The 14,708-nt window shown below is 33.3% G+C and overlaps 1 pseudogene; it reads left to right on the top strand.

Annotated features, from left to right (window-relative positions):
- Positions 1 to 13,908: 13,908 nt before the first annotated feature.
- On the top strand, positions 13,909 to 14,500 carry LOC104738427 (putative lipid-binding protein AIR1 pseudogene; annotated as a pseudogene).
- Positions 14,501 to 14,708: the final 208 nt, after the last annotated feature.

Here is a 14,708-nt window from a genome sequence, read left to right as displayed (position 1 = left end):
TTGAACTGTAAACTTGGTTTATAGAGTTTACAAAATTGCAAATCTAACTGTTTTTTTGTCAACCATTGAGCCACAACAGACCGGTCCATTAGCTTAATCTTTACATTTGTAGGGAGAAGGACTCGATCTCTGGTGTGATGGTGCCTTGTGCATTAAGGATTTACCATTGACCACTGCACTAAACTCACTTCAAGCAAATTTAACTGTTTTCCGTTCGAATCTTGATTTATACCCAAAAACTGGTTAAACCTCAAACGAACAAGAGTATGTTAATTTTAGAATATTAATGTTTTATCTGTGAACTGTTATGTATAGCTGTAGCGAGTTTAGATTATAAGATGCATAATCAAAATTAATTTGTAAAGAGAAAACTGACAATCCTTGTTTTTGATATAAAATTTTAGAAGTCGTTTGTTTTTTTTGGGTAAATCATTATATTAATAAATATAACAATCCTCATTTCACTGCGATAGTGGTCATTACAACAATAAAAGCATCTTTTGCTAGAGCATTAACAACAACAAAAAATTAGAATATGTTGGTGAATTCGGATTCACTCACAACTATCATTGTCGTCAGAGGTGCTAGAACACATATAACTTTTCTAACTACTTACTGATTAAATTTCTTTATAAAATAACCTTTGTTACAATTCCGTAAAAATCTCACATAAAATTAATACTATTATTTTTGAGTTGGCGGACTATTGGTTTTATTTCAGTTAGCATGTGTTAGACTATAACACTATATTAAAATGCATGGATTTCCTACTTAAAACATATTGACAGTTATTAGATTTTACATGTTATACATTAATGTAAATCTCGTCTCAACTGATATTAGATTTACTAAAACGTCAATTTTCTTTCTTAGTTTATCTTTAATTTCAATATTTATCCTATGAATCTTGATTTTTTTTTATTGTATTTTTCTGATTCGTTATATTTGTTAATTCTTTTTTGTTTTATATTAAAATTCTGATCCGTAAGGATTAAAATTTGTTTTTTAGTTTATCTTTAATTTTACGGATCTTGAAATTCTTTTTGATTTTTTGATTTTTTTTTCTGACTCGATAAACTCATTGATATTTTTTCTTTTATTTTAATATCTAGTATAAAATTTTGATCAAATGTGGATTAAAATATGTTTTTTTTTCTGGCCCAATGACAATAGAATAGGACACGAGACAATTGTATATTTCAACTAAATTCTTGGGAGTTTAGATTTTAATGAATTGTTAACAAATATTATGAAGTGTGGACCATATTCTTTTGGTAACAAATTATATTCTATGAAAACCGAAGCTTCAGAATGTAATTGGTTATTTGAATTAGATCTTTTACCCGTTCCCAATATTTCGGGTCAACTTTCAAAAATAAATATATGTACACAAAAAGTTCAACTTCGTTCTCACTCAATCACTTGATTATTATTATCTTTGTGGTGTAGCCTAAGGTTTCAGATTATAGCCCTGATTGGTAACACACTTTTAAAACTTTTGTAGAATTCCATAAAATTTTTAACTTGGATCTTTCAATTCAGTGATTTTATAGGGCTAATGAGTCTGAAGTAAAGAAAATATTGATGAATTCCAATTCAATCACAACTCTCACTGTTGCCATAGTTGCTAGAGCTTCGTTTGTTTGTAGATGTGAGACTTTCAATACATATGACTTTTCTAACTATTTATTCTCATTAAATTCATTACAAAATTAATTTTAACACAGTTCAATAAAAATTTCACATAAATTTGATACTATTAGTTTTGGAGTTGGCGTGTTTTATTTCAGTTAGCATGCATTAGACTATAACATTATGGGTCTGAATGGTGATTGCGGTTGGGGCGGCCAAATTCATCTGCAGTTAAAAATTAGGGCGACTGCTGCTGACCAACTTTATTAGTACATAAAAATTGTCCACAATTGGTCTGCAGTGATTTTTTTCTGTATCTTTTGGACCGCACAACTGCGCACTAAACTTGTGAATGGTAAATAAAAAATGCTTTAATCCGCTGACGGCTTTGTCCACCCTGACCACTGCAACCTTTCACATCCTATATTAAAATATTCGGATTTCTAACTCAAAACTAATTAACAGTTAATTTGATTTATTGAATGCCTATGTTCTTATATATTACATTTAGTCTTGTCTCAACTGATATTAGGTTTGCTAAACGTCCATTGTTTTAGTTTATCTTAATTTCAACAATTATTCTATGAATCTGAATTTTTTTCTTGACTTTTAAACCTGTTGATTTTGTTTTATTGTTTTTAAATCATTATAAATTCTCACTAAGTGAGGATTAAAATTTGTTTTCTTTTCATTTTTTAGTTCTGGCCCAATGAGAGTCGGAAAGACACCGAGACATTTCACATTCATATATTTGAACTAAATTCTTGGGAGTTCAGATGCTAAATTGGTAACAAATATTATGAAGTGTGTGAATTAAATCTCATTACCCATCCCAACTATTTCGGGTCAACTTTCAAAAAGAAATATATGTACCCCGAAATTTCAACTTCGTTTATACTCAATCACTTGATTATTATTATTATGTAGTGTAGCCAAAGATTTCAGATGAAATCATATAATATCCATATAAGCATGTAGTGATTGTTGAGGATAAGCTTGAGATAGCTTAGACTAGAAGTCATCCTAATCTCACGGAGTTATGGTTTCTAAAGAGATTAGGATTAAGACAAATTACGAGTTATCTAATTATTATTTTAAATAAAGAATATTTAAGGGTCTCTATATATATAAGAAATTGTTGAGATGTAACAACACTTGTGAGATTAGAGAGATTGAGTTTGCATTAGTTTTGAGAAGTTTCTAATGCAATAAAACGAGAGTTATTGTGTAAGTGTTTCTTGTGTTCTTGTGCTTAATTCAATAGTGACATGAAATCTTTTATCAATTCGAAAGATTTCAGAGGAAAACATATATACATTATATTAATCTCCTATAATCAAATGGTTACATATAAAGTGGGAGATGCATGATTTTTCTTGGACTGTAGTTAAAAGTAATTGGTCTTCCACATAGAAGAGTGTGAATACGCAATTTGAGTTAGGTTTTGGGGATGGTGAACCCTTGCTAATATGTCATATATTGGAAGTTGATGGGGAGGCTTCAGCCCGAGACTTATTGAGAGATGGGACGTGCTGAGAGCTAGCATGTATTCTGCCATATATTTCAGAGAACACATAGTTAGAACATGTCACATGGGCTAAGAACTTAATATCGTGGGGGAAATGTCCAGATTGGGATTCACGGTGAAGTTAGCCTAGTCGTTTATAACACGTGATAGCTAAACTAGGTAGGAGATGGGGAAGTTTTTTCATCAACTATGCAAAGTTGTGGCTCCAAAGTGAGTGCGACTGATTCTTTGGTTGGTGATGCACCAATGAATAATGTGGAGAGACATAAAAGACACTTATGTGACACAATGTGAAGTATGTAAAAGTGGGTGCATGTGTTGAAAGATCTTTCAAGATCTTGATAAAAGCTTGATGAAGAAGATAATGGTGAAAAACCTTCATTCAAGTTAAGAAAGAAAGATTACATCTACTCTCGTTTTATATAGACAGAAAGCATAAAACATAAATGATGAGTTGTCATAAACGACATATGACTAGTTGCTGAAGACATCTTGTGATAGGAGACAATCATAACGGTTATTCAGCTTGATTTGGGGAGCAGGCTTGACCGTGTTGCTCAGCTTGATTGGAGGAACAAACTTAACAGTCCTTGCGTCACAGTTTTGCAGAAATCCTCTGTCTTGATGCAGAGTTTGTGGGACAGACTTGGTGGGCTCTGGTTTGGTCGTAAGGCCCACTTCTCTTCCTTTGTTAAGCTCGACTATAGCAGGCCCATTACTGGTTTGAGTAATACAGAGCAAAACCTCTGTTCTAGTTTGGTTTTGGCTCATACACCCCCACAAAGTTGTGTTGGGTGGTAAGCAAACACCAAGTTTGGAACGAAGAGCAAAAAGGTTGTTGAGGCAGTGACTTGGTAAACACATCTGCGAGCTGGGAGTGTGCAGGAATGTGTTTAACCACCAATATGACAAGGGCGACACGTTCCCTCACATAGTGAAAATCAGTATCAAAATGTTTGGACCGGTTATGAAGAGTGGGATTGGCAGATAAGTATATGGCAGAGAGATTCTCACAGAAAAGTTTTGGGGTGTCTGGTTGAGCTATACCCAGATCATGGACGAGAGATGATATCCAATTCATCTCCGAAGCCACTTCTGACATAGTTCGATACTCTGCTTCAGTAGAAGACTTGGAGACTGTGGGATGGCGCTTAGCAGACCAGGAGATGATATTGGTTCCAACAAACATACATAATCCTCTTGTTGAACGTCTTGTGTCTTTGCAGCCTGCGTAATCACTGTCACTAAAGGCGGTGAGTTTAGAAGCAGATTTTCTGTACAGATTGATCCCCACTCGAACTGTGCCTTTAACGTATCTAAGTATCCACTTCAGAAGTTGAAAATCTGACATTGTCGGCTGGTGCATCTTTTGACAGACGTAGTTGACAGAGAACTGAATGTCTAGACGAGTTAAATTAAGATATGGAAGCTTTCCTGCTAAGCTCCTAAAATAAGTTGGATCGGAAAACAGCTCATGTTGACCCTGTAACTTGTCGAGTTGCAGAGGAAGAGGAGTAGGCATCGGAGAACAATCTTTCATTCTAGCATTAATGAGAAGATCCATAGCATACTTTTCTTGACTCAAGAACAATCCATCTCTGTGAAAGTGCGCCTGTACTCCAAGGAAGTAATGCAGACGACCCAGATCTTTCATCATGAATTCTTTGGCAAGACTGTCAAGAAGGTTTTTGATGAGAGTGTCGTTGATTAGTGAGAGACATATCATCCACATAAAGCAAGAAATACATTTTGTCTGAACATTTGTCATACACGAATAGCGATGGATCAGCGAGACTGCAGAAGAAGCCAAAGTCGAGCAAAAAGGTACTAAATTTGTCGAACCATGCTCTAGGGGCTTGTTTTAAGCCGTATATAGCTTTGTTGAGCTTGCATAAATACTCTGGTTTGCTCTCATCTTCGAATCCTGGAGGCTGTACCATATAAACTGTCTCTTTTAAATCTCCATAAAGGAATACATTTTTAACATCAAGTTGTTTGATATCCCATTTGTTGACTACCGCATGATGAAGAACTGATCTGATAGTCGCTGTTCTCACCAATGGGCTGTAAGTTTTAAAAAAATCAACACATTCTTCTTGTTCATATCCCTTAGCCACTAATCTCGCTTTAAGTTTATCCAAAGATCCATCAACACATAGCTTAGTTTTGAAGACCCATCTGCAGCCAAGAGATTTAATATCTTCTTCTGGAGGAACCAAATCCCATGTATTCGTGACTTTTAGTGTATCATAATCATCGGTCATTGCATTTGTCCATCCTTTATCTTTCAAGGCTGATTGCACTGTCTTTTGCTCAGGATAGTTCTGTTTTACAGTAACTAGAGCATATTTAGGATTTGTTATCACTCCTACTTTCCTTCTTGTAGTCATGGGATGAGTGTTTAGTGTTGAGGAGGTAGAGTCTTCATTTTATGATAAAGGAGGAAAGTCATCATCGGTAGATAAAGATATCTCATCATCCGTTGTGACTTCCGGCAAGCTTGTAGTTGTAGTGACTTCATTGTTGGGAGACACTGCTAATGTAGCTGAACTAGAGACAACCACTGGACTGTCTGTGGACAGAGGAACGTTGTCGCCAATAGTAACAGGATCAAAGCCTGACGTACGCTCAGGACATCCCTCTCCATATGAGTCAATGGATCACTCACTTCAGCAGTATCGGATTGTGATGACAGTGTGGAAGACTGTTGAGGTGATGAAGGTGGTGAAAGACTTTGTCTCCAAGCAGTTGCAAGTGGTGTTGATGATGGAGTCAGAAGATGAGCATAGGAGGAACCGAAAGAAAAGTGAGCTTCATAAAAAATAGCATGCCTGCAGATAAAGACTCTCCCTATAGGTGGATGATAACATTGATACCCCTTGTATTTCTCATTATATCTCAAGAAAACGCAGGGGAGAGACTTGGGATCAAACTTGTTCTTAGCATATGGTCTAAGGTATGGATAACAAGCACAACCAAAGACTCTTAGTGAAGTATAGACATGAGATTTACCCATGAGCATCTCAAATGGACTTTTATGATCAGGTAAAACCGATGAGGGAAGAAGATTTCCCAGAAAACTTGCAGTGTAGAAAGCCTCTACCCAGAGAAAAGAAGGAGTTTTACTCTGAAAAAGCATTGACAGACCTAACTCAGTGATATGCCTGTGTTTACGCTCAGCTAGACCATTCTGTTCTGGTGTATATGGACAGGAGATGAGTTGTTTTATACCATGACTTGCCAGATGTGTCACCAATTTGTTGTTTGTAAACTCATCCCCTCCATCACACTGAAAGTAAGCAATTTTCTGAGAAAATAAGTTTTCCACCAACTGTTGAAACATGACAAACACTGAGTAGAAGTCCGATTTGGTCTTTAATGGATAAAACTAGACGAATCTTGAGAAGTTATCAATAAAGATTGCATAAAACCGAAAGCCCTGTGTAGAAGAAACATGTGCAAGACCCCATAAGTCACAATGAATGCGTTCAAGAGGTCTAGTAGAAACAAATTCTGAAGCAATAAACGGGAGTTTACATGTCTTTCCCAACTAACAAGCATCACACACACGAGAGCTTGTTTTATTCATTATTATATCCTTATTAGGGTGACCAAGACGCATGTGCCACACTTCATCACTTGTTGCTTGCTGCCGAGAGGAGTAAAAAGCTTGCAATTGATGGTTTTCCAACTTGTAGATGTCTTTATCTCTCTTTCTTTGTGCTAGATGCAGCTTTGTCCGCTTGTCCTTCACAAGGACACCATCAGAATCAAATTTGACGGAACAGGGATAATCATCACAGAGTTTTGAAACAGACATAAGAGACTTAGCCATTTGAGGGCAGACCAATACATCTTTCAGAGGTAGAAATGTACCTTGCAGAGTTTGAAGAGGAAGTGAACCAATGTGAGTGATGGGAAGGAAGTCTCCATTCCCTACGATTACTCTGTCATTACCAGTGTAAGGTTGAGCAGACTGGAGAGTTTCCACATTGTTGGTGATGTGTGCAGTAGCACCCGAGTCTGGATACCACTCATGTCCTGGTGGACCTGATTGATCTGTTATCCTCATAGCAGCTAAAGCATTGTGAAGTTCTTCTGATTGGTAGGCATGATCAAACCGCTTATAGCATTTTACTGCAGAGTGACCATACTTCCCACAGATTTGACAAGTAGGTCATTCAGAGGAACCGGAGTTTGAAGTGTTGATCTGTTGGTGGAATCCACGACCACAAGTAGAGTAGGAGCCACATCCTCTGTAACCTTCATTTCTGCCATTACTCTGACCACAGCCTCTATTGGAGTACTCACGACCAGTGTGAAACGCCAAATGAGGGGAGACTGCAGGTGTCTTAGAATATTTGAGAAGCTTGTTCTCAATGTTGATCAGCTTGAACTCCACATCTTCAAAGGTTGTTCCTAGGAACTGGTCCATGGAGTTCTCAACATATGTGTCAATAGACTGATATTCTGGACCTAATCCACTTAGAGCACCATAAATTTTCTCCTGATCTGGGACTGGAAAGCCTATGGAGTCTAACTGATCACTAATAGCCTTAATCTCATCTAAATATGCAGCCATGGTTTTTCCTAACTTAGGCACAATGTTTAAACGTCTCTGGAGATCATGCTTTCTAGAGACGGAAACATGATTAAACTTTTTGGCTAGACCTTGCCATACCTCATGAGACGTGTGGAGACCGTAGACATTACGTAGTGCTTCTTCTGAGAGAGAGCCAAAGAGCCAAGCAAGAACCAGTTGATCATTGCGTATCCATGTGTGGAAGTTTGGATTAGGAGATTCTGAGGTTGTTTCTCGAGATCTGACAGTGACTGTCGAGGGAGGACGTGGAGTTCCACCATTGACATAGCCAAGCAGATTTTGACTTGAGAGAAAGGACTCAAATTGAGTTTTCCAGAGTAGATAGTTGTTTTAGGAGAGTTTTAGTGGGACACATTGTGAGATGCTTAGAGAGGAAGCAAAAACAAGTGTAGTTGAAAGAAAAGGAGTAGTGACTGGAACAAGAGTAGAAGTAGTAGGCTAAATAGGAGTTGGATCGAGAGCCATGACGCTCTGATACCATGAAAGATCTTTCAAGATCTTTATAAAAGCTTGATGAAGAAGATAATGGTGAAAAACCTTTATTCAACTTAAGAAAGAAAGATTACATCTACTCTCGTTTTATATAGACAGAAAGCATAAAACATAAATGATGAGTTGTCATAAACGACATATGATTAGTTGCTGAAGGCATCTTGTGATAGGAGACAATCGTAACGGTTGTTCAGCTTGATTTGGGGAGCAGGCTTGACCGTGCTGCTTAACTTGATTTGAGGAACAGACTTAACAGTCCTTGTGTCACAGTTCTGCAGAGATCCTCTGTCTTGATGCAGAGTTTGTGGGACAGACTTGGTGGGTTCTGGTTTGGTCGTAAGGCCCACTTCTCTTCCTTTGTTAAGCCCGACTATAGCAGGCCCATTACTGGTTTGAGTAATACAGAGCAAGACCTCTGTTCTAGTTTGGTTTTGTCTCATATGTGTTACGAGATTGCCCGACCATGGAAGGGATATGGACCATACTTATGTCTGCGAAGAAGTGAAACGAACCGACCTATATTTTTGTTTTTAATAGAATATTATAGTAGTGATCTCATGCACATTAATAAGCTAACCCCAATCGATATAACGACGAAAATACACAACAAAATTAAACCAGAAACTCCAATAGAAACAATAACCAATATAAACCAATAACATAAATCCAGCATTGCTAATAACGTAATCAAGTCACAGAACAATGAAAACAGTAGCTTAAACAACCGTCCTAGACTTTTACATTATATTCTAGCAAACTAACAACAGCATAGAACAAACAACTGAATCTTTAAAATATCTTCCTCTTCATTGCATTGATTTCACAATTACATTTTGTCTTTACCTACAACAAAAACACAAATGAGATGCATAAGTATTATCATAAATACTTTGTGAATATTTTTCAATTTTTATAGAAATATTATGTTCTTTAACTAAAGGTAAATTCATTATTAATAAAAAAATATAAATTACAAAAATCAATTGATAAATATTAGTACTATTTCTCGATCTCTCCAATAGGCACACTACGCATGCCGTAAACCACGTTTTGGCATGTGTTCGACCTTATTTATAATCTGAAATATGATAAAATAGATACAACTAATACACTAATATATGTTATTTATTCAGCAAAAGGATTTAAGTAGTTTGACTCGCGCATACATCTCAATTCAATATAGAAACATATTATCCGAAAGAGAAATAACAACGATGATTTTGTGGTAAATATGCACTTTAGTGGCATTAGTGACTATTTTTTTTAAACCTTTAGGCAAGTCTCTGAAACTGGAGTGTCACAAAATTTTTGTAGTATATGTTTCCTAAAAACTAAAGTTTCACTTTAATTTTATTTTTATGCTGAGAATTTTATAATACAATTAGATTTTAACTCGCGGTACACCGCAGACATATAATTTTTATTATAATTTAATTTTATGTTGGATTTATTTGTTAAATATTGGATGTTTTTCAAATAGAGAAATAACTAAATTTTTGGTCGTTGTGCGGTTAAATGTTTATATTAATTTTTTTCACCCGTAATACACTTCATGACTATTTGTTTGTTATATTTAGTTTGTTTTGTTTAGTGTTTGAGATTCTATTTTTATTTTTAATTATTATAACAAAAAATAGAGGATCCAAATACATAATAAGTAATTTTTATATGTTGTGATTAAGTCACACTGTTCCTAATGATTTAATTATTTTACACATTTTTCGTTAAATCAACTTGATTTTATATGTTAAATACTCTAATATTAGTAATTTTGACAAATAATAAAATAAGGATTGAACCCATGTTAGCACAAATTTAATAATATTTTATTAATTCTAACATGTTCTCTTTATAAATCATCTACTATATAACCACTTTATATAGTATTTTAATTTTACATATTCGTAATATTTAAAATTTTATTAAGTATATATCTGTTAATTATAATATATGAATAAATGTCAATCAAAGTTCTTCTTACGTTAACAATCAAAGCTCACAGGTTTTAGAAAACAAAATGGTAATCAAATTTTGTTGTTTGTCTGTACATGATTCAGAGATAGATTATCTTCAAAATATAATAGGAAATGTAGTTAAATATATCATAGTTTATTTGAAATGGAATGTAAATTATTTAGGAAACAAAATCTAAAGTAGTGTTATTTTTGGAAATGTTTTAGAGAATAATTTAGTAAATAAGCAAAACTAAAAGGGTAGAACCCAAAATGTACTTCAAAAATGTATATATAGATTTCATAAATTGTTTTTTTACTTCACCATGCATTAAAATCTTACCTTTTTCTAAAACTCATTAACCCATTATAAATTTTGAAATACTGTGTGATCCATTTTGTTTAAAATTTGAATAATAACATTATTATTAAAATAAATTCATCCTATTATTTTTACTATTTTAAATGTTCATTTATTTGACGTAATTCATATTATATATTTCTTATTTTATAATTTACTAAAAAATTATATTATTGTTTTAACTATTTTAAAATTTTCGTCAATTTTAGTTAATTTGTTTTTTATTTATTTATTACTATTATATATTATAAGTAATAAATATGTAATGAATGAATATTCAAAATAGAATGTTGAATATGTAATGAATGAATGAATGTGCAAAAAAGAATATATAACATTGTTTAGAGGAAAGAGAAAAGAGAAAAGTCAACTGATATTAAATTTACTAAAACTTTAATTTTCTTTCTTAGTTTATATTTAGTTTCAATATTTATCCTATGAATCTTGATTTTTTTCTTGTTTTGCTCTGATTCTTTATTCTGTAATTATTTTTTTTCTTTTATTTTAAAATTTTAAAAAGTGAGGATTCAAATTTGTTTTTAGTTTATCCTTAATTTTACGGATCCTGAATTTCTTTTTTCTTTTTTATTTTTTTTAGACTCGATAAATTAAAACTATTATTTTTGAGTTGGTGGACTATTGGTTTTATTTCCGTTAGGATGTGTTAGACTATAATACTATATGAAAATGTGATTTCCGACTCAAAACATATTGACAGTTATTAGATTTCACGTCTATGTTGTTATACATTAATGTAAGTCTCGTCTCAACTGATATTAGATTTACTAAAACATCAATTTTCTTTTTTAGATGATTTTTAATTTCAATATTTATCCTATAAATCTTGGTTTTTTTTTCTGATTCGTTATATATATATTTTTTTTTGTTTTATTTTAAAATTCTGATCAGTGAGGATTAAAATTTGTTTTTTTAGTTTATCTTTAATTTTTTCGGATCTTGAATTTCTTTTTTTTTTGAATTTTTTCAGACTCGATAAACTCATTGATATTTTTTCTTTTACTTTAATATCTATTTTAAAATTTTGATCAAATGTAGATTAAATTATGTTTTTTTTTTCTAGCCCAATGACAATAGAATAGGACACGAGACAGTTGTATATTTCAACTAAATTCTTGGGAGTTTAGATTTTATTGAATTGTTAACAAATATTATGAAGTGTGGACCATGTTCTTTTGGTAACAAATTATATTCTATGAAAACCGAAGCTTCAGAATGTAATTGGTTATTTGAATTAGATGTAATTGGTTATTTTTACCCGTTCCCAATATTTCGGGTCCACTTTCAAAAAGAAATAGAGGTACACAAAAAGTTCAACTTCGTTTCGAGATGAAATAATGATATGTGTATATGTGGTGTAGCTAGGCATGTCAATTAGCTAAATCCCGCGGGCTAGCCTGGTTCAGCTCTAAAAAATATCGAATTCGGGCTTAAATATATATGTCCAGAAAAAATCGGGCCTTTTGTGCTATAGGATTTTTCGGGCTTAGCCGGACCGGGTTCGGGCCAGCCTGAAAAGCCCTTTAACAAATATATTTGTACCTTTTGTTAACATTTTTCTTTGATTGCAATATTTGATTAATAATTTATTGTAAATAAAGTTTTAAAATCAAATCCTAGTTTTCATAATTACTTAACAACCATACTTAATACTTTATAATTTTTTATCTATGATATTTTATATGAATTACATATTAGTTTATTTGGTTAAAGTATCGAAATTTTATTTAGTTTTAAACTTTTTCTATTAAATTAAGTTGGTTGTAGTGAATATAGATGAGTTATTAATTTTTTGATTGATTTGTTTTATAGTGCACCTTCAAATACTACTTTTTAAGGTTTATAAGTTTGAATTTTTGATCGGTAAGATAAGCCCAAAAAAGCCCGAAAAGTCCTGTAGCCCTGTTAGAGCCGGACTCGGACTTTGAAATATAGGCTCGGAAATATTTCAGACCGGATCAATCCGGGCTCAAATATATGTGGGTTTTACGGGTTTTGGGCCAGGCCGGACCGGACCAGCCCGATTGACACCCCTAGGTAGTCTAAGATTTCAGATTATATCCATAAATATACTTACCATAATATAAGAGTTAGCTTAAGGTGTGTGCAGATACAAGAAATATTATAATATACTGAACTTTAAGAATGAATATTCCTGTAGAAAAGGTTTGAAATTTTTTTAACTAATGTATTTTGTATTTTTTTCTTGTATAAATTCTTAATTCTGATAGTTATGCATTACAGTTTTTATTTATTGTGACAGAAATATGTAAGATTTTATGAAGATTAGGTGTTTTATTCATTTGCTTATAATTCAGGTCTAAAATTATTTTAAAATTTTGAATTAATCGTTGGACATACGAATTTGGTGGGATAATGGTTTAACGAACAGGTGAAAAATTAAATTTGATTTCGTTTGTGTTTAAAAATTGGATTAGAAATAATAGTTCCAACGGAAAAATTATATACGAGAGAAATGTCATTGCGTCAATTTATCATTGGACTGTTAAGTTTTATAATCTCCAAAAAAATGTCACATGATAGAAATGTATATATATATATATATATATCAATTGATCAATATTAATAAGAAATGAGTATAATTTACAAATCAATTGATCAAAATTAGTACTATTTCTCGATCTCTCCTATAGCCACACTACCAATGCCGTGAACCACGTTTTGGCATGTGTTCGACCTTATTTATAATCCGAAATATGATAAAATAGATACCACTACTACACGAAATTTTATGTTATTTATTCAGCAAAAGGATATACGTAGTATGATCTCGCGCATGCATCTCAATTCAATAGAGAAACATATTATCCGAAAGAGAAATAACAACGATGATTTTGTCATATATTGGATCTAATTCTTGCAATTTGTTTTTGTAACAAATCATATTGGAAAAGGCCAAATGAGTATTCACAATTTTTTTTTCTTTTAAGTTCGACGAATTTGGATTTTTTTTCCCACACTATCAAATTGACTTTAGATCTCAAGTTTGTGTTAAAAGTTTAAAACGAACTCATCAATTAACCAATTTTTCTGTTTTTATGGACATATAATTTCTTACCACCAAGGCACCGGCCAACTAAGTTGTACGTTCTTTATAACTAAAACTATATACTTTTAGAGATTACCAGCTAATTTGAACAATGATGAAAATTAAGTTTTATTAGTAATCGAATCTTATCTTTAAAAAAAAATTAGTCAACTCATCGGAACCTTCACATTTGTCTCCTAGTGAAAACCTTCACATTTCTCTCCTAATGAAAACCCTATAAATACCCACTAAACATTTAACATTTCTCTCCACCAATCTCAAACAAACTTAAACTCACTGCTACTTCTTAAGCCTTTTCAACTCCAAAAAACAAATGGCTCCAAGAACCTCCCTTGCACTCTTCCTTTCCCTCAACCTCCTCTTCTTCACTTACACCACCGCAACCACAGGGACTTGTCCTAATGATACCCTTAAGGTCGCTCTTTGCGCAAATGTTCTCAAGCTAGTGGACATAACAGTGGGATCCCCACCTGTACAGCCATGCTGCACTCTCATCCAAGGCTTGGCTGACCTTGAGGCCGCAGCCTGCCTCTGCACTTTGGTCAAGGCTAACGTTCTTGGAATCAACCTTAACCTTCCCATCGATCTCACCGTACTCCTCAATGTTTGCGGTAGAAAAGCTCCAGCGAACTACCAGTGCTAAGTTGAACACTTATAACTTACCTATAAAATGAGTGAATCATACAGTTGATGTTTTGTTTTATTTACATTCTCATGCAATAATAATGGATAGTGGGGTTGTGTGTGTTTTTGCACTCCTTTGCTTCATTGTTCCTCCATTTCTTCTTTATAACTTTGTCTTCCGGATATGATTAATAAAAGTATGAACCGATGTCGTTGTCTATATGCCTATCTTAGAAACCAAAGTGACATTATACTGTAATATATCACTTCAAAAACATGCCCATATTAGTATTCCGTTGTAAACATTAAGTCATGTAACATCAGACCATTGCTGACAAAAACGAATCTGATTAATAAAAGTATCAAACTAGAGAAGATATTTCTGCAAAATTGGATTTAAGAACTATATATATTGTGATGTTAAAGAA

This window comes from Camelina sativa, chromosome 13, assembly GCF_030686135.1.
Source record: "Camelina sativa cultivar CO46 ecotype springtype chromosome 13, ASM3068613v1".
In the NCBI taxonomy this organism is placed as follows: domain Eukaryota; kingdom Viridiplantae; phylum Streptophyta; class Magnoliopsida; order Brassicales; family Brassicaceae; genus Camelina; species Camelina sativa.
The sequence above is the reverse complement of the archived record's forward strand: the minus strand, read 5'-3'. Positions and strand labels throughout refer to the sequence as shown.